Source organism: Pteropus medius, unplaced genomic scaffold (assembly GCF_902729225.1).
Source record: "Pteropus medius unplaced genomic scaffold, Ma_sr-lr_union100, whole genome shotgun sequence".
NCBI lineage: Eukaryota > Metazoa > Chordata > Mammalia > Chiroptera > Pteropodidae > Pteropus > Pteropus medius.
In genome coordinates this window covers 5,332,204-5,346,081 of record NW_024351731.1, presented here as the reverse complement: position 1 = coordinate 5,346,081, position 13,878 = coordinate 5,332,204, and the positions used below count along the sequence as shown (strand labels likewise).

Sequence of the window (13,878 nt, the reverse complement as noted above, 5' to 3'; positions counted from 1 at the left end):
CACAGGTCTGCCTCCGGGAGCGCGCGGCTGTTACGTACACTGTCGGTGTCCACTGGCTTCGTGGCTCCAGACGCCTGAAGGCCTGCCAAGTCCTGTTGGCCCTGTCCAGCCATCCTCTCACCTGACAGCAGGATCTTCTTGTAGATCTCAAGAGTCACAGGACATGGGGAACGGGCTGGCTTCCCGCCCTGAGAAAGAGCCCAAGACCCCTGGAGTGGGGGCCTATTCCTGGGCTCGTTGGGGACCGGGGGTCGCGCAAGCAGATGGCAGGCAGGCAGCAGAGCGGGGAGGCTGCAAGGTCAGGACGGAGGCTGCAGGCTCTCAGCTCGACGTGAGACACGAACAACCAGCACACGCACACGTGGTCGGGCGTGCCCCCCCCAGACCCGCCGGTTATTGGGGAAAGGTTGGTTTTTGCGCTCTTGGCGCTGTGCGTTGTGTGCATTTGGGCATAGACGGTATCGTCACACACGCAGAGTGCCGTGTGTCCGCCATCGCAGTCCTCTGCCCCACTCCTCGGCCCTCCACGCCCCCTCCCGGGAGCCGCCGTTCGCTTACGGCCCCTCAGTGCTCCCTCGGCCGGCGGCCACGGAGCTGGGATCGCGCAGCGCGGCCTCCCCACATCGGCCTCCTTCGCTTGGCGACACGCAGTTCGTTTTCCCCGCGGCTTTGCACGGCCCGACTGCTCAATTTTTCCGGCTCTGGTTCCTTTTGTTCGGGACGACCGCGGTTTATCCACTTGCCCACTGAAGGACGTCTTGGTTGCTTCCAAGTTTTTGCGATTCTGAATAAAGCTCTAAACATCCGTGAGCAGGTTTTGTGTGGATGTGAGTTTTCAGCTCCTTTGGGTAACTACCGGACGTGCGATTGTTGGATCACGTGGTAAGAGTATGTTTAGTTTTCTAAGAATCGTTGTGCGTTTTTCCAGGCTAAAGACAATGCTCGCTGTTTTTGCCTCTTTCACTGTGCTGTTTCCAGGTTTTGTTTCATAGCAGAAAGGAGGAAGAAGAAAGGAAAATCGCTGGGCCGAAATCGCAGTACCGTTGCTGGGGCTGGAGGCTGCGCCCAGCGCAGTCCGCTCCTTCCTCCGGGAGAGCCCCGCCCAGCGGCCTGCTAGCCACGCCTCCACCCTTTAAGACCCGGACTGTCCCCTGGGCGTCCCTGCTCCTCCAGCACTTCATCCTCGTGTCCTCTGCATCTCACGCGGTCACAGCACCTGCTTCCGTGTCCCTCTCTGCATCTCGCACGGTCACAGCACCTGCTTCCGTGTCCCTCTCTGCCCTGCGGCCACCTTTAGGCAGGGGTCCCGTTTTCTCCACCTCTCTGTGCTGCCATTCAGCCAGTGCCTGGCCCGGTAGGGACGGAATCGAGTCACTAGTGTGTCAGTCTAGGCTAAGTTACTCAGTGGTGACGGAAGACCCAGAATCTTAGTTACTTAGGACAAACAGCAACAAAAAAATGTGTTTTATTCAGGCCCCGTGTGCGTCACAGGTTGGTTTTAGCTCTGCTCCATTTTGCTTTCATTCGCGACCCGTGTCCTCTCTGAGACATGCTGGTTTGGGCAGAGGGAAAAGAGAAGGCGTCAGGTCACCTGACAGCTCAGGAGCATTCTGCCGGACGTGGCCCGTGTCCCTTCCTGCACGTTCTGTTGGTCGAAGTAAGTCACAGCGCAGCCTGCAATCACGTGGGCGCGGTGGCCCGTCCTGTAGGAAGGGCACCGGGCGTTGGGGACAGACTGCAGTCCCCACTTCCTTCACATGTAAAGGGAAGGCACCACGCTTCTTACGGCTTCGTCTCTATCGTTCATTTTTTTTACTGTCTTTACAGGGTGGTGGCTTTCGTCCTGTATTAATATATCACGTTACACTTGACGAAACATCCTTTCATTTTTTCTGCCATCATTCAGAAGTTACTGGAGCACCCACTGTGTGCCAAACAGTGGGCCGGCATAGGGACATCTGATGTGGCACAGTGCGTGGGCGTGCTCGCTGTGGCGGTGGGTCCTTGTCATTGCAATCGGGGCTTACTGAGCTCCCGTTAAACTCGTGCTCCCCTGGCTGGTGCAGAGGAAAGCTCAGCCTCTGCTCTCAGAAGGCTTTGTCGTGGCGGGATCGGAGAGGGACGGCAGGTATGGACACCTAGCAGGTGCCGCGCCCTGGGCTGCCTGCTGCACACACTGCTCGCTTAGCTCCCAGCGGTGCAAAGAGCAGGCAGGCTCACACTTGTCTGTTAAAAGAGAAACCGAGGCCGTGGCTGGCCTGGCCCCGCGGGACGGGTGCGGCAAGAGCAGAGGCCTCCTGCTTCCCTCCATGCCAGGCGCCCTGGCAGGCCGGGTTAGCCCTGGCGTGCAGGTCACTCAGCATCTGGGGTCGTGCAGTGTCCAACTCCCCTCCAGGATGAGAGGCGGTCCAGCCAGGCACCTCGTCTCACTGTCCTTGAACCTTCACCTCTGGCGTGAGGGCCGGGCGTGGAAGAAGTACTCCTTCATGTTGGTCAAATTCAACTTTTGTTTAGCATCCCTATGGCTTCTTATGAGTGTCTTTTTTTAAAGTTTTTTTTTTTTCAAAATTCATATATACCAAGGACTTTTCTCTTTACGTTTCCTCCCTCAGCGAGCCCTCGGAGGGCCGTGCTGGAAGTTGTAATGGGTGCTACACAGCCCTCTACGCACGTCTGTGGGCGTGGAAAATACTTCGCATTTTACTTGGGGCCAGGAAGATGCTGGAGGGTTGTGAGCGGGAGTACTGATGTCATGTGACCATTGTTTTCGGGGGGGTCAGCCGGTAGGTTCAGGAATGGAGATTCACACCCAGGTCTTTGTGGCTCTGAATCCTGGGCACTGTCCTTACATCCGAGGCTTCCAGATGCTTCTGACACGTTTTCCATTGCTGGAGGTGGCAGCTCATGAGGCGGGCTTTGCAGGAGTTGGCCAGTGTTAACTCTCCCCATTTTTCTCTTGTTCCCCGGTGGACGTGGATCCTTCTGGTCCACAGGTCTTCAGGAACCTGGGGAGGAATGGGACTCAGGCCGCGGGGGGCCCTCTCTCTCCACTTTTGGGTGTTCTACCAGGAAACGTTGAGGTTCCGTGAAGATGAAGCGCACTGTGGAGCGTGGGGAATCTGTAACTAGAGCCTTGAGAGCGTCCGGGCCCGTGAGAGCTGCCTCGTGGGAGCTCTCCTCATGGGAACGTCTACACTGCGGGCTGAGTGTTGAACACAAGGGTGTTTATTTCTTTGATATTTATAGAAACGTTGGAAACAACCAAAGTGTTGGACAGTAGGACATCATTAGTAAATTATGGTACATTTGTGTAATTGACTATTATGCAGCTATCAGAAATTATGTTTTTATGGAATTTGTGATGCCGTGCTCAGTTGTCACAATGAGGGCAGCAGACACAGGGAAGACGGCAGCCTTGTGGACACACCCAGCAGGAGCCCAGCAGTTGTCCCCTCCGCGGGCGCCGAGACTTTGGTCTGCGAGACTGGACATCCAGGAGCCCAAGGCCCCCGAGGGGCAGGGCACGGCACTCTGGTCCAGTTCTTGCAGACATACTGTGGGCCGTCCCTTGCGATTGTAGACCCTCCTGGGCCCGGTCACTGTGCCAGACCCCGGTTCTGGCCACCAGCCTGCCTGGCCACCACGCCATGGGCATTCATGGGGCCTGGGAGGGCCGGAAGTTCATGTCCAGGACTGGGGCCGAGACACGGCTCCACCTCCAGGTCCAGATTTCAGGCTGACCCCGCGTTTGTTCCTGCCACGTGGCTAAGGTCTCCTGCTTAACGGGTGGGAAAGGCAGGATGTAAGCTCTGTTTACAGTATGATACAGAAACCAGAAAAATCACGTCACGTAAATGATACGCCACGTCCCCGTGATGGGTAGGAAGGGCACAGCGTTCGCAGTGAGAGGCACGGGACGGTTCCCGTCTTTTCTGCTTTATGGTGTTTGAAACACACACAGGCAGTTTGTTTAGACCGCACCTCCCCCTGTGACCGCATGCTCTTCGGTTCTCAGAGCGCCGTCATGTTCACAAATCCTGTTGCTCTGTGTGCATCTGGGTTTGCTCACTTGCTGTCCACCAGGAATCCCGTGTGTCTCCTGGGGATGTGGGGTCAGATTTGAGCTCGACGCCTGCATGTCTCGTATTTCCTCTCCCGTTGCCAGGTAACTCTGCCGAGCACCCGAACGTCCCTGGGCGGTGCGGGTTGGGAGGTTCACACTGAAAATCGAGCTTATTTGGAAAAGCAGCTTTCAGGCCGGTGCTTCTGGAGGGGAGCCTGCAGATCCGAGGTGATCGCAGCCACACGCTGGCCGTCGCCTGCAGATCCGAGGTGATCGCAGCCACACGCTGGCCGTGCATCTCACACGCGTTCCCTCTTGCCAGCTGTGGGGTCTTCTTTTCTCGCTTGAGTTCACTCAGCCACCCAAGCCACCTCCGCGTCCCAGAGCGAGCATAAAACCAGGAGGATTACTGAGTAACCGCTGGGCGGGGTGCTGTTGGCATTTCACATGTGACCCCGAGATCAAGCCTATCCTGTAAAGCCCGCAGGCTGAAGAGGGGACAAAACAAGCCCCGTGCACCAACAGCACAGAGGGTGACTGCCACCTGGACACAGGCCTTTGCCTGCGAACGACCCCGGCGTGAGGCACTCGCGAGCCCGGCGGAGGTGTTTGAGCTCGGGCTGGTGGAAGGGCAGGGTGTCGACATGCGAGGTGGTTAGTGGGGGACACTTGGCGTCGAGGTTGAAGAACGGGACAGTCCTTGTGGGGCTGAATGCTGGGCACGAGGGCACACCCATGCTGGCTGAGGACGCGGGACATCTGTGTGCAGGAAGAGGGCGTCTTGGGGAGGGGCTTGGGGCCCAGGGAGCTGTGAGGGCCTGGGTGGCCACCCCTTCCATCGCTCGGTCTCAGACGCCCTGTCTTGGTGGCCTCTTCGTGCCCGCTCTGTCCTCCTGTGACAGGCGGGGCTCTCTGCCGACTGCATCCTCCCCTATTCCCTCCTCACTGGCCTGCGGCGGCGGCGGCTGCCAGGGCCGGACTGGCCCCGGCTCAGCGTGTTCTTTCAGCTGTCCCTCACCACCACGCGACAAGCCTGTAACTGGCTACCACCTCACGTTCGGGGCCTTTCCGTTCACAGAGCTGGCCCTGTAGGGTGTGGATGGAGCCGGAAAATGCACAGAAACGTTTGGCAGATTTGGGAGTAGAAGGTAGGTGAATCTGATTACAACACAGGGCCTTCGGAGGGACGAACGGGGCAGCTGGACATGCAGGCGGGTGGCTGGTGGGCCCTCGAGCAGCAGCTGACTCTCTTGCAGGCGGTTCAGCTGCGAGGGGCAGGGCGAGGTGCAGGCACGGCCGGCCTGTGGCCGCGCTCCTCCAGTCAGCCTGCAGAGCAAGTTGGCTGGCCCCGTGGCCGTGGCCGAGCTGCCCAGAGATGCACCTGATGCCACCCTGCCTTGCCAGGGCCTCTGACACTCACCTGTCTCTCCCCCTCCCTCTCTGCAGTATGCGGCGAGGGGCAGGGAGGGGCAGCTCCGTTCACGGAGCACACGTGTGCCAGGCACCAGACAGGCACGTCACATCACATGACACACTGCGATGCAGGTGCTGTCATCCCCTCAGCATGCCATCACTGAGGACTCCGAGACAGCGGCCTGTACCTAGGTCTGAGCAGTTACTAGGCCGTGGGCCCTGTCACCTCCCAAGGCCCCTGCTTCCTATAGGGCGTCTCATTATCGTCTCCTTTCCTTAAGAAGGGAAAGCGGCCTCTGCTGGAGCAGGTGAAGGGACGCTGTGAGCTGGGACAGGTGTTGGAGGGAGCGAGCCGGACAGCCTCAGTGCCCCTCCCGGGCCGTGCCCCGCTGGTCGCCGCGTGCCCGGGGTCTTGCAGGCCTGCGTGCCCGCCTCTCCCAGGGCAGCGTCCAGTGCGTGCGGTTTCTATGGCAACGCCCTGCACCTGGCCAGCAGCTCCCGTGGACAAAGGTGGTTGTGGCTGTTGGGGCTAATTGGAATTGTAGTCGCTATTTTTAGCTCCTGTGAGGAAACTCATTTGACTTAGAAATGTTACAGGATAAACCATGAACGTACCAACACACTCGCGGTGGAACGTGACTTTGCTGGCTCTCAGCAAAATGGCCTGGCTGCCATTTCGTCTCAGGCTCAGCGGTTCACTCTGGGGGTGCCCTCAGTTCCCCCAGTTCATGTCTTCTGGCTCCTTTAGCTCCCAAAACCACATCCATCGCTTCGGGGCTCATTGGACGAGATGACGGTTCTTTGGCCACTAGGAACGATTCCGTGGTGACTTCCCGTGTCTGGTTCGGGGCCCTGCAGAGCTGGCATGAGGCAGGCGCTTTCCTTCCGGGGGAGGGAGGAGGAGCCCGCCCCGGGCTCCCCGCCACAGCACTATGCAAGGCTCTAGTGTCTCGTCCCCAGCGCAGCTGTCCTTTTGTGCCCTCTTGCTCACTGTTCCTAGGGAGAGCCCGCGGATAATCCCAACTGCTACACGCCTGGAAAATCGTACCGCCTTGGGTCCAGTGTAGTGTTTTCTACTTCGGCCTCCCATGATTCTGTCACTTGTTTAACTGCTTGACTTGGCAAGTCACTTAAACTCCCTGAGCCTGCTCTTCTGTGGTGAAAGGGAAAGTAACTTCCCAGGGTCCCGGCGCCGATCGGCTGGGCCAGCGAGCACGGACGCCCCTCGCTCCGTCTGGTTCGGAGAGTTACACGGAGCAGGTCTTTAGCCACGAGAATGCAAACGGAGCAGCCGTCCTGAGCCGGAGTCCAGAGACAGCTCAAGGTGCGGGGTAGAAAGAGAGCGGAGCACGCGAAGCAGAGTCTCAGCATCGAAGCCTGGCGTGGGGCTTGTGTCCTGCTCCTGACTCCTCAGCAAGGAGGAGATCTGCTCTTTCTTAATGTGCCCTTCTCGGTGACCCGGCGAACGCGTTATTGCAGCGTGGCAGTTAGGTGGCGGGGGCGTCCCTGCCTGGTCGTGCTGCGTGGACGCAGTGGTGGCGGCGCGTGTCCCCCTGCCCCCTTCGTCCCGAGGGTCCCAAGCCTGAGTTTTCCTTCAGTCGCGTTGCAGCTGAAATGACTGATTAATTGGGATTAATGCTCGAGGCTTTCGATCATCGTTCTGTGCCCCTCGTCTGTCCTGAGCGTGACCGAGGCCTTGAGACCTTCGTTAAAGGGGGCGGGGTTCCGAAGACGGATGATTTGGGGAGGTTCCGCTCAGTCATTTCCTCACCCGGAGATTCACAATGTACACCAGCATCTTTGCTGCTCTGAGACGTCCCTTTAAGACAATGGTTGATTTTTTTTTTTAACGTTTTATTAGAAATCTCAAACATACAGTAAAGGTAAAATAGTTTTACGATGAGTACTGATCTACTCTGCCACCTAGATCTATCATTACTATTTTTCTATACTTGCTTTATTACCTATTTGTTTATATATCTCCATCTTTTTATCTATTAGTCCACGATGTTTTGTTCATGCATTTTAAAGTAAACTGCAAACATCAGCACATTTCCCTCCTAAGAAACGTGGGCTGCATATCATTAACTGGTTTAATACACACTGTGTGTGATTTCAGTCATTTTAAATATATTAAGACTGGCTTTGTGGACCGCCGTACGGTCATCTTGTGTGAGTGGAGTTTATGTGCTTGGCAAGAATGTGCGTTCTGAAGCTGCTTACTGCAGTGTCCTCTGAATACCAGTTGGGTAGTGGATGATACTATTCAGTTCGTTTATGTCATTTATGTCTTCACTGTTGTTGTTTTTTTATTTTTGGTCTCTTGGTGAGGACAGAGATGGGAAGTGCCACCCAGGGCCCCTTTGTTGGCTACCATGAGTGCCCCGCCTGCCCACTCTGCTTTTGTGGGTGCTCGGGATAGCCTCAGCCTTGGCCCCTCCCCAGCTCATTTGGCCTGGCCACTCGGCCAGGGCGCAGACTCCATCGATGTGGCAGGAACGAGTCCACCCCTCGCCTGCAGGCTGTGAGGGTGCCGTTGGACCCCAACTCCCAAAGTTTTCTAGAGCTGTGAGGTTGGGAGGGGAGGGGGACGCTGCGAAGGTGGGCGGGTGTGCTCACAGCTCCTGGGTGTGGGGGCCTGGGTGCGGTGGGCCCCGCCCCCGTGCCATCCAGCCATGCTCCGTGGCGCTGCTGTGCTGACCACGGCCCCATGGCTCGTGTGAGTCGAGGGCTCTCCTCCAGCATCCGTGTACTGCAGCTGTGTCGTCTGATTCATTCACATTTTTGTTTTTTATTTTCCCCCCATTTCATCGTGATGTTTCATTTCCTTCCATCTGGCACTATGAGGTTTTCACAGTACGAAATGTAAAATGAAGACGACGAAGATGATGATACTGGTTGGGATAGAAAATGACAAAAGCTCCCAAAATGAACTTTAGTTTTGGCTTCTTCCCTGTTTCTCTGTCCAGTGATTCACGACACTATAGAGAGATAGCAGAGGAGAGGTGTTAAGAAAAACTTGACTCACAGAGCCGATCAGAAACGAGGAGACTTCCGGTTCATACCCGAGCACCCTCTGCCCGTGCTGCAGCTAGTGGCAGATCCTCTACGGAGGTGCTTTGGGGGGATGCGAACTGAGGAGGCCGTGTGCCAACTGAGTGACCAGTCAGACTCCCAGACGGATTTCTCGGCTTTCAGATCCCTAAAGATGAAAAACAGCGTAGGAGGTTTGCCTCTCTTTGCGTGTCTCATGAGCACGCTTCCTCCACGTCCTCTTTTCTGAGCCACGTAGGCCAGGCTGGCGACTGTGTCGTGCCGGCGCCGTCACGTGCCGGGCAGAGAAGGCGTCATCTGTTAGGCCCCGCAGCGCCGTGGCAGCAGGGACGACACATGGCCTTCACGTCGACACTTCCGCCCCACACCCTGCCTCCCGAGCGTCCTCGCTCGCGGCCTCCGTCTGCCAGGAGCCACTGCAGAGCTGCCCGGTTCGCATCCTCTCCCAGCCCGGAGCTGGCTGTGGCTGCGGCTGCGGCTACTGCTGGACGGAGCTCGTCTCCACCGTGTGCACCGTGGTCCCGTTTGCTTCAAGGCTGCGGTGCCTGTGCGCCGGTCCCCTGGGCGCTCAGCGCTCATCGCCTCTGCTTCTGTTCTGAAGCCGCCCACGGCTCTGTCCCCACATCCTCCCAGGACTGGCGTTTCTTCTGTCCTCTGAGATAGCATCCGTCACCCCCACCGCAATAACATGTGTCCATTTTGGGAAATAGGGAAAAGTCGGAAGAAACGGTTTCTAGACGCACACTCATCCCAGCACCCTGCCTGTGCGGACCCACGCCTGTTGCCGTCAGTATCTGGTTTGCTTTATTTATACAAAAAAGGGCTCGTTGGGCGACCACTCCGTAGCCGGCCTTTTCCCCACAACCCAGCAGCAGCTTCCGTCGTGGCTCCCCGGGAACGCAGTGTTTCAGGGTTCCACACTGGGGTCAGAGCCCGATCTTTACTGAAGCGGCCGCCCTTGGGGAGGCAGCATGGCGTCATCTGACCCCCGCCCCCCTTCCTCCCCGGCTCCAGCCCCTGCCGCTTCGCTCATACTGCCGCCCCGCCGCAGGGCCCGCGAATGCCCGCGCGTGCCCCACGCTCAGGGCGTGTGCCTGTCCCCAGTCGTGGGCTCCAGAAGGAACTAGACACCACCTTTGCTACCTGTGATTCATAGGTGAGACAGTGACGGGAGGGACAAGTCACACGGGCTGCTCGCGGACTTGGTGCCGGACACTGAGCGAAGCAGACGTTTCCTTCACTAAATTCTTGTGAGAATGCCGTGCCGTGGGCATTTTTTCTTATTTTGGGGACAAGGACCTTGAGGCCCAGAGGTTCCAGAGCCGGCCACCCCTCCGGCACACACGTGAAGCAGGCAGGCCCGCTGGGTCTCCCCGTTGTAGAGACAAACCCCAGAGCAGGTGGGAGTAAAGAAGTGTCCTCTCTCCTTCCCCTTCAGTGGCCACACCACGGACCCTCCAGGCCCACGCGGTTGAGGATGGAGACGGGCGCTTCTGCTCAAGGCCGCCGTTGTCTCTGACGGTGGCAAGTCCCTTTGCCATGCACACTCATAGCGTCACAGGACCCGTGGGAGGTGATGGACGTGTGAGGGGCTGAGATCCTGGTGGCGAGGCGACTTACTGGAGTCCCGGTTTCCCAGGCAATGCCTCCAGTTCTCTCTCCCACCTGCGTCGTGCCCAGAAATGTGGACGTGGCCTCATGTCCCTCTCACGACAGCCGGGATATCAGGCGTCCATGTCCCCATCTCATGGGTGAAGAAGTCGGCCCCTCAGAATGCTTCACTGTCTGACCGGGCACTCGGCAGAGCGGGACTCTGAGTCCTGTCTGCAGAGGTGGCCCTGTCTGCATCAACCCTGACCCAGGGCCCTTGGCGTGGTGTCTAGTGCATCTGCTCGCAGAAGCAGGCGGGGAGCCCTGCGCGGTGCTCAGGGAAGGGGCCTCGGCCGTTGTCCAGCCTGGAGCTCCTGAGTGGGACGAGAGTCGGCTCCCCGCGGCAGCAGAGAATGGAACGGGAACGCTTAGCATTGTAGGAGCGGAGGCTCAGACGGGCTGACTGTTCGGGAGAAGATTCCATCCACGCTGTGAGCACCGCTGCAGTGGCCCTGGGAGCCAGCAGTCCGTGGTCTGAGGGGGACTGGGAGAGCCCCATTTAAAGAGCCGAGACTGAGCTTTCTCTGTGCAAATTGTCACCGAGGTGGTGGCCTGTTTCTCTCATTGTCACCGCTGACTGTAATGATGGGAGACCCAGGCAGCCTGTGCCAGCTCATACTGTGCTTACGGTCACGGCGATCGTGCCTGTCCTTCCAATGGGACTAGGCGGTCCTTCAAGTCGGGGATTCAGTCACATTCACCTGAGATGGTGTCCTGTACAGTGTCGGCACCCAGAACACGCTGAATGAACGAACGACGTAAAAGATTGACATGGTTCAATCTTTTTGAAATTGCATTGTTCAAAAATGAATTTCGTAGCTTCTGATGTCGGTTTCTGAACTGTAGTTTCGGCTAAGGGCGGAGACGTATGGGCAGGATGTTATCACAGTCAGATAGCTTTCTACAAGCTGTCACCAGCGAGTGGCCACGTAGTATAGCAGACTATTTTTCTATCTTAATCTTACAAGGCATTATTATTGCTTTTTGCAGGTGAGGAAATTAAGGCTCAGACAGGTTATGTCATTTACTTGGGCTCACGCAGCCAAGTGAGGCAGATCTGGAATTTATATGCTTGGTCTGTCAGGGCCAGTTTCTTAGGGGAAATTCATGCTAAAACAGAGGGGCACATAAAAAACTGATCGTGGGCCACAGTTAGACATCGGGCATGTATGGCTCGATCCCCGAAACCTAGCGCAGGAAGAGCAGAAACCGAGGCGGCTCAGCTGAGGGCAGGGATCCAGAAAACGGCGAGCGAGCGTGCGCAGAAGGGTCCGAGTTTGAGATACAGCATCCGTGGCCCCTGAGAGGGGAGGCCTGGGAAGGTCACGCAGAAGCGTCCTGTGTGGCCGGGGGGCCGGTGGGGCTCAGGACTCTGGCTCAGTGCCGCACAGCCTCCTGCTTTGCCCTGGCCGCCATGCCTTCCTCCCATGGTGCAGTAGGTCGGCCGACGGGAGGTGAGAATCATTCACTGCAGCGGACGTGCTGCCTCGCGAGGCAAGCTGAGCTGCAGGACCTTGGACTGCAGTTCACTTACTCGTTCATGATGCGACACGGTTCATTTCTTAATAGGTCACGTTTCTTAGACGTTGGGAGAGATGTCGCTTGTGGGGGCCCCAGGTTTAGACAGGGCCAGAGCTGAGGCAGTGTCACATGGGGCAGTGTCCCCAGGGGAACTGTCCCATAGCAGGAGAAGGAAAACTGGGTCATAAGAACTGTGATGCTGGGGAAAAGTGACAGAGTCCCCAGGCAGACAGGTAAAGGAGACGATGGCTCTCGGCCGGGGAAGATGGAGGCTTCCAGAAGCCATGGCCTGTGCACTTGGCCGTCTGTGACTGTGGACAAGCACATGGCATTCCGGGGAGAAGAGCTGGTTGTTCGCTGTGTCGGGCCGTGCCGGGCCGTGAATGACAGCAGAGCCGCACGTCGTGCCCAGCCGACACGGCAAGGAGGGTCAGCCGCACGCCTTTGCCATTCCAGGGTTCACATCGGCCAACCTTGCCTGGTATGCGTGGCAGGGAAAGGGAAGAGACCGAACTGTGCGATGGCCGTCACAGGTCCGATCCAGCATGGATGCGCCACTCCGCATGGGCCCAGTGACTGAAGCAAGTGCGTGGCCAAGCCTGACGTCTATGAGGGGAAGCGTGTCACCTCACCCCCAACAGCGGCTTTCCCACTCAAGGCCTGGCGGTACGGGGTCCCTCTGCCTGGGTCTGCCACCGTGCCCTTAGCTGTGCGGTCGGTGCTCCCGAGCCCCAGCCCCTGCCCGGACCTGCCCCAGACGCCAGCGGCGCACTCCAGACCTCCGCAGCCTCCTTTCATTTTGAGCCACGTCGCTGCCCGTAGGTGCCCGTCATGCCTGACAGATCCTCTGAGTTGGGGGACAGAACTGAAGGCCAGGCCATCCGGAGTCGCATTTTCTCATTTGGACGTGGCAGAGCAGCTCCGGGTGATTTCTGCTCTTCGTTTTCAGCAGTTTCTCGGACAGGCCATCGTCACCTACTGTCGAGCAGCAAACTAGAGCCGTATTTTAGGCCAGCACAGCCCTAGCTTCTCCCTGCTGCATCCGTGTACCTCTCTCTCTGCCACGCTGGGCTCGTGATCTTCGGCGACTCCGTGATGAGCCACGGTGGCCAGAGCCCAGTCTCATCTAGGTGGAGAGCCGCGCTCGTCCCCTCGGCTGCCTGTGCCCAGACTGTGCGGGTGTCGTGTTGCAGATTGGACCACCCCGAGCCGATAGGGAAGCGGGGCTCGGCTCTGCTCGGTCCTGCGTCGCGAGGGACGGGCCAGGCCCCCTTCCCCTGTGAGCGCCCCACCGCCGAGCCTGGGTTTCAGGGGCCGCTGGCGGCTCGAGGCGCGTGCGAGGGCCCGTGGAAGACTGGACGTCTCCTTCCGATGATCCCACCAGTAAAACCTTGAGTGTGGAATCCGCCATTGTCACTCACCGCTGCAGTCCTCGGGGACATCACGCCTGCCTCCTAAGGTGGTGCTGAGGATCGGGGTGACACGGCCCCCATGCAGCAGGCCTGCGGGCCACAGCCATCAGCTTCTCTCGTGTCCTCATGCTCCGAGCAGAAGGTTGAGCCCCACGTGCTGAGGTGACATCCCAGGGATCGGAACTGCTGAGGGGGCTGGGTCTCCTCCAAGCCCCGCCCTCGGAGGAGGGAGGGAGAGGCCCTGACAGAGTAGGCGCTGGCACCCGAGGGCTGATTCCAGCAGGCGGCTTTCCTTGCCCGTGCCTCAGTTTCCACGTCGGGGGGGGCACTGCTGGGTCGCAAGAGGTGTCACGCATGGTTGGCGCGTGCGCGTGCTGTCACCGTCGTCACCCCGCCCCATCTGGGCTCTGAGGGACCAGCGGGCGCTGTGGCTGGCGGGACGTGAGACCTCAGCCTGAGTCCCCCGCGTCGTGGGGCCAGAGCTGGGGGTGTCTGACAGGTCTGGAAGGGTCGAAGGCGTCTTTACTATTCATCTCGTCACTGTTACCTTTTTGTCCTTTTAGTGTCTGGGCTGGAAAAGGAGATATAAATAGCACTCGTCTGCGGCCTCGAAGGTCTGCGAGTGCGCGCTGTCTCGAATGCAAAGCAGAAGCTCCTTCCCGAAGCTTTGATCTAGTCATTAACTCCCTTGTTTTCCACTGTGACGCGCGCCAGCCGCCACCCACCCTGCGCTGGGGGAGGCCTGCAGGGAGCGGCCCGCGAGGG

At 58.4% G+C, this 13,878-nt stretch overlaps 1 protein-coding gene across 3 annotated transcripts in view; it reads left to right on the top strand.

Moving 5' to 3' along the window:
* TRAPPC9 (trafficking protein particle complex subunit 9) overlaps positions 1-13,878 on the top strand; it is a 321,573-nt gene that overhangs the window by 218,874 nt on the left and 88,821 nt on the right. The gene's annotated exons all lie outside the window — the stretch shown is intronic.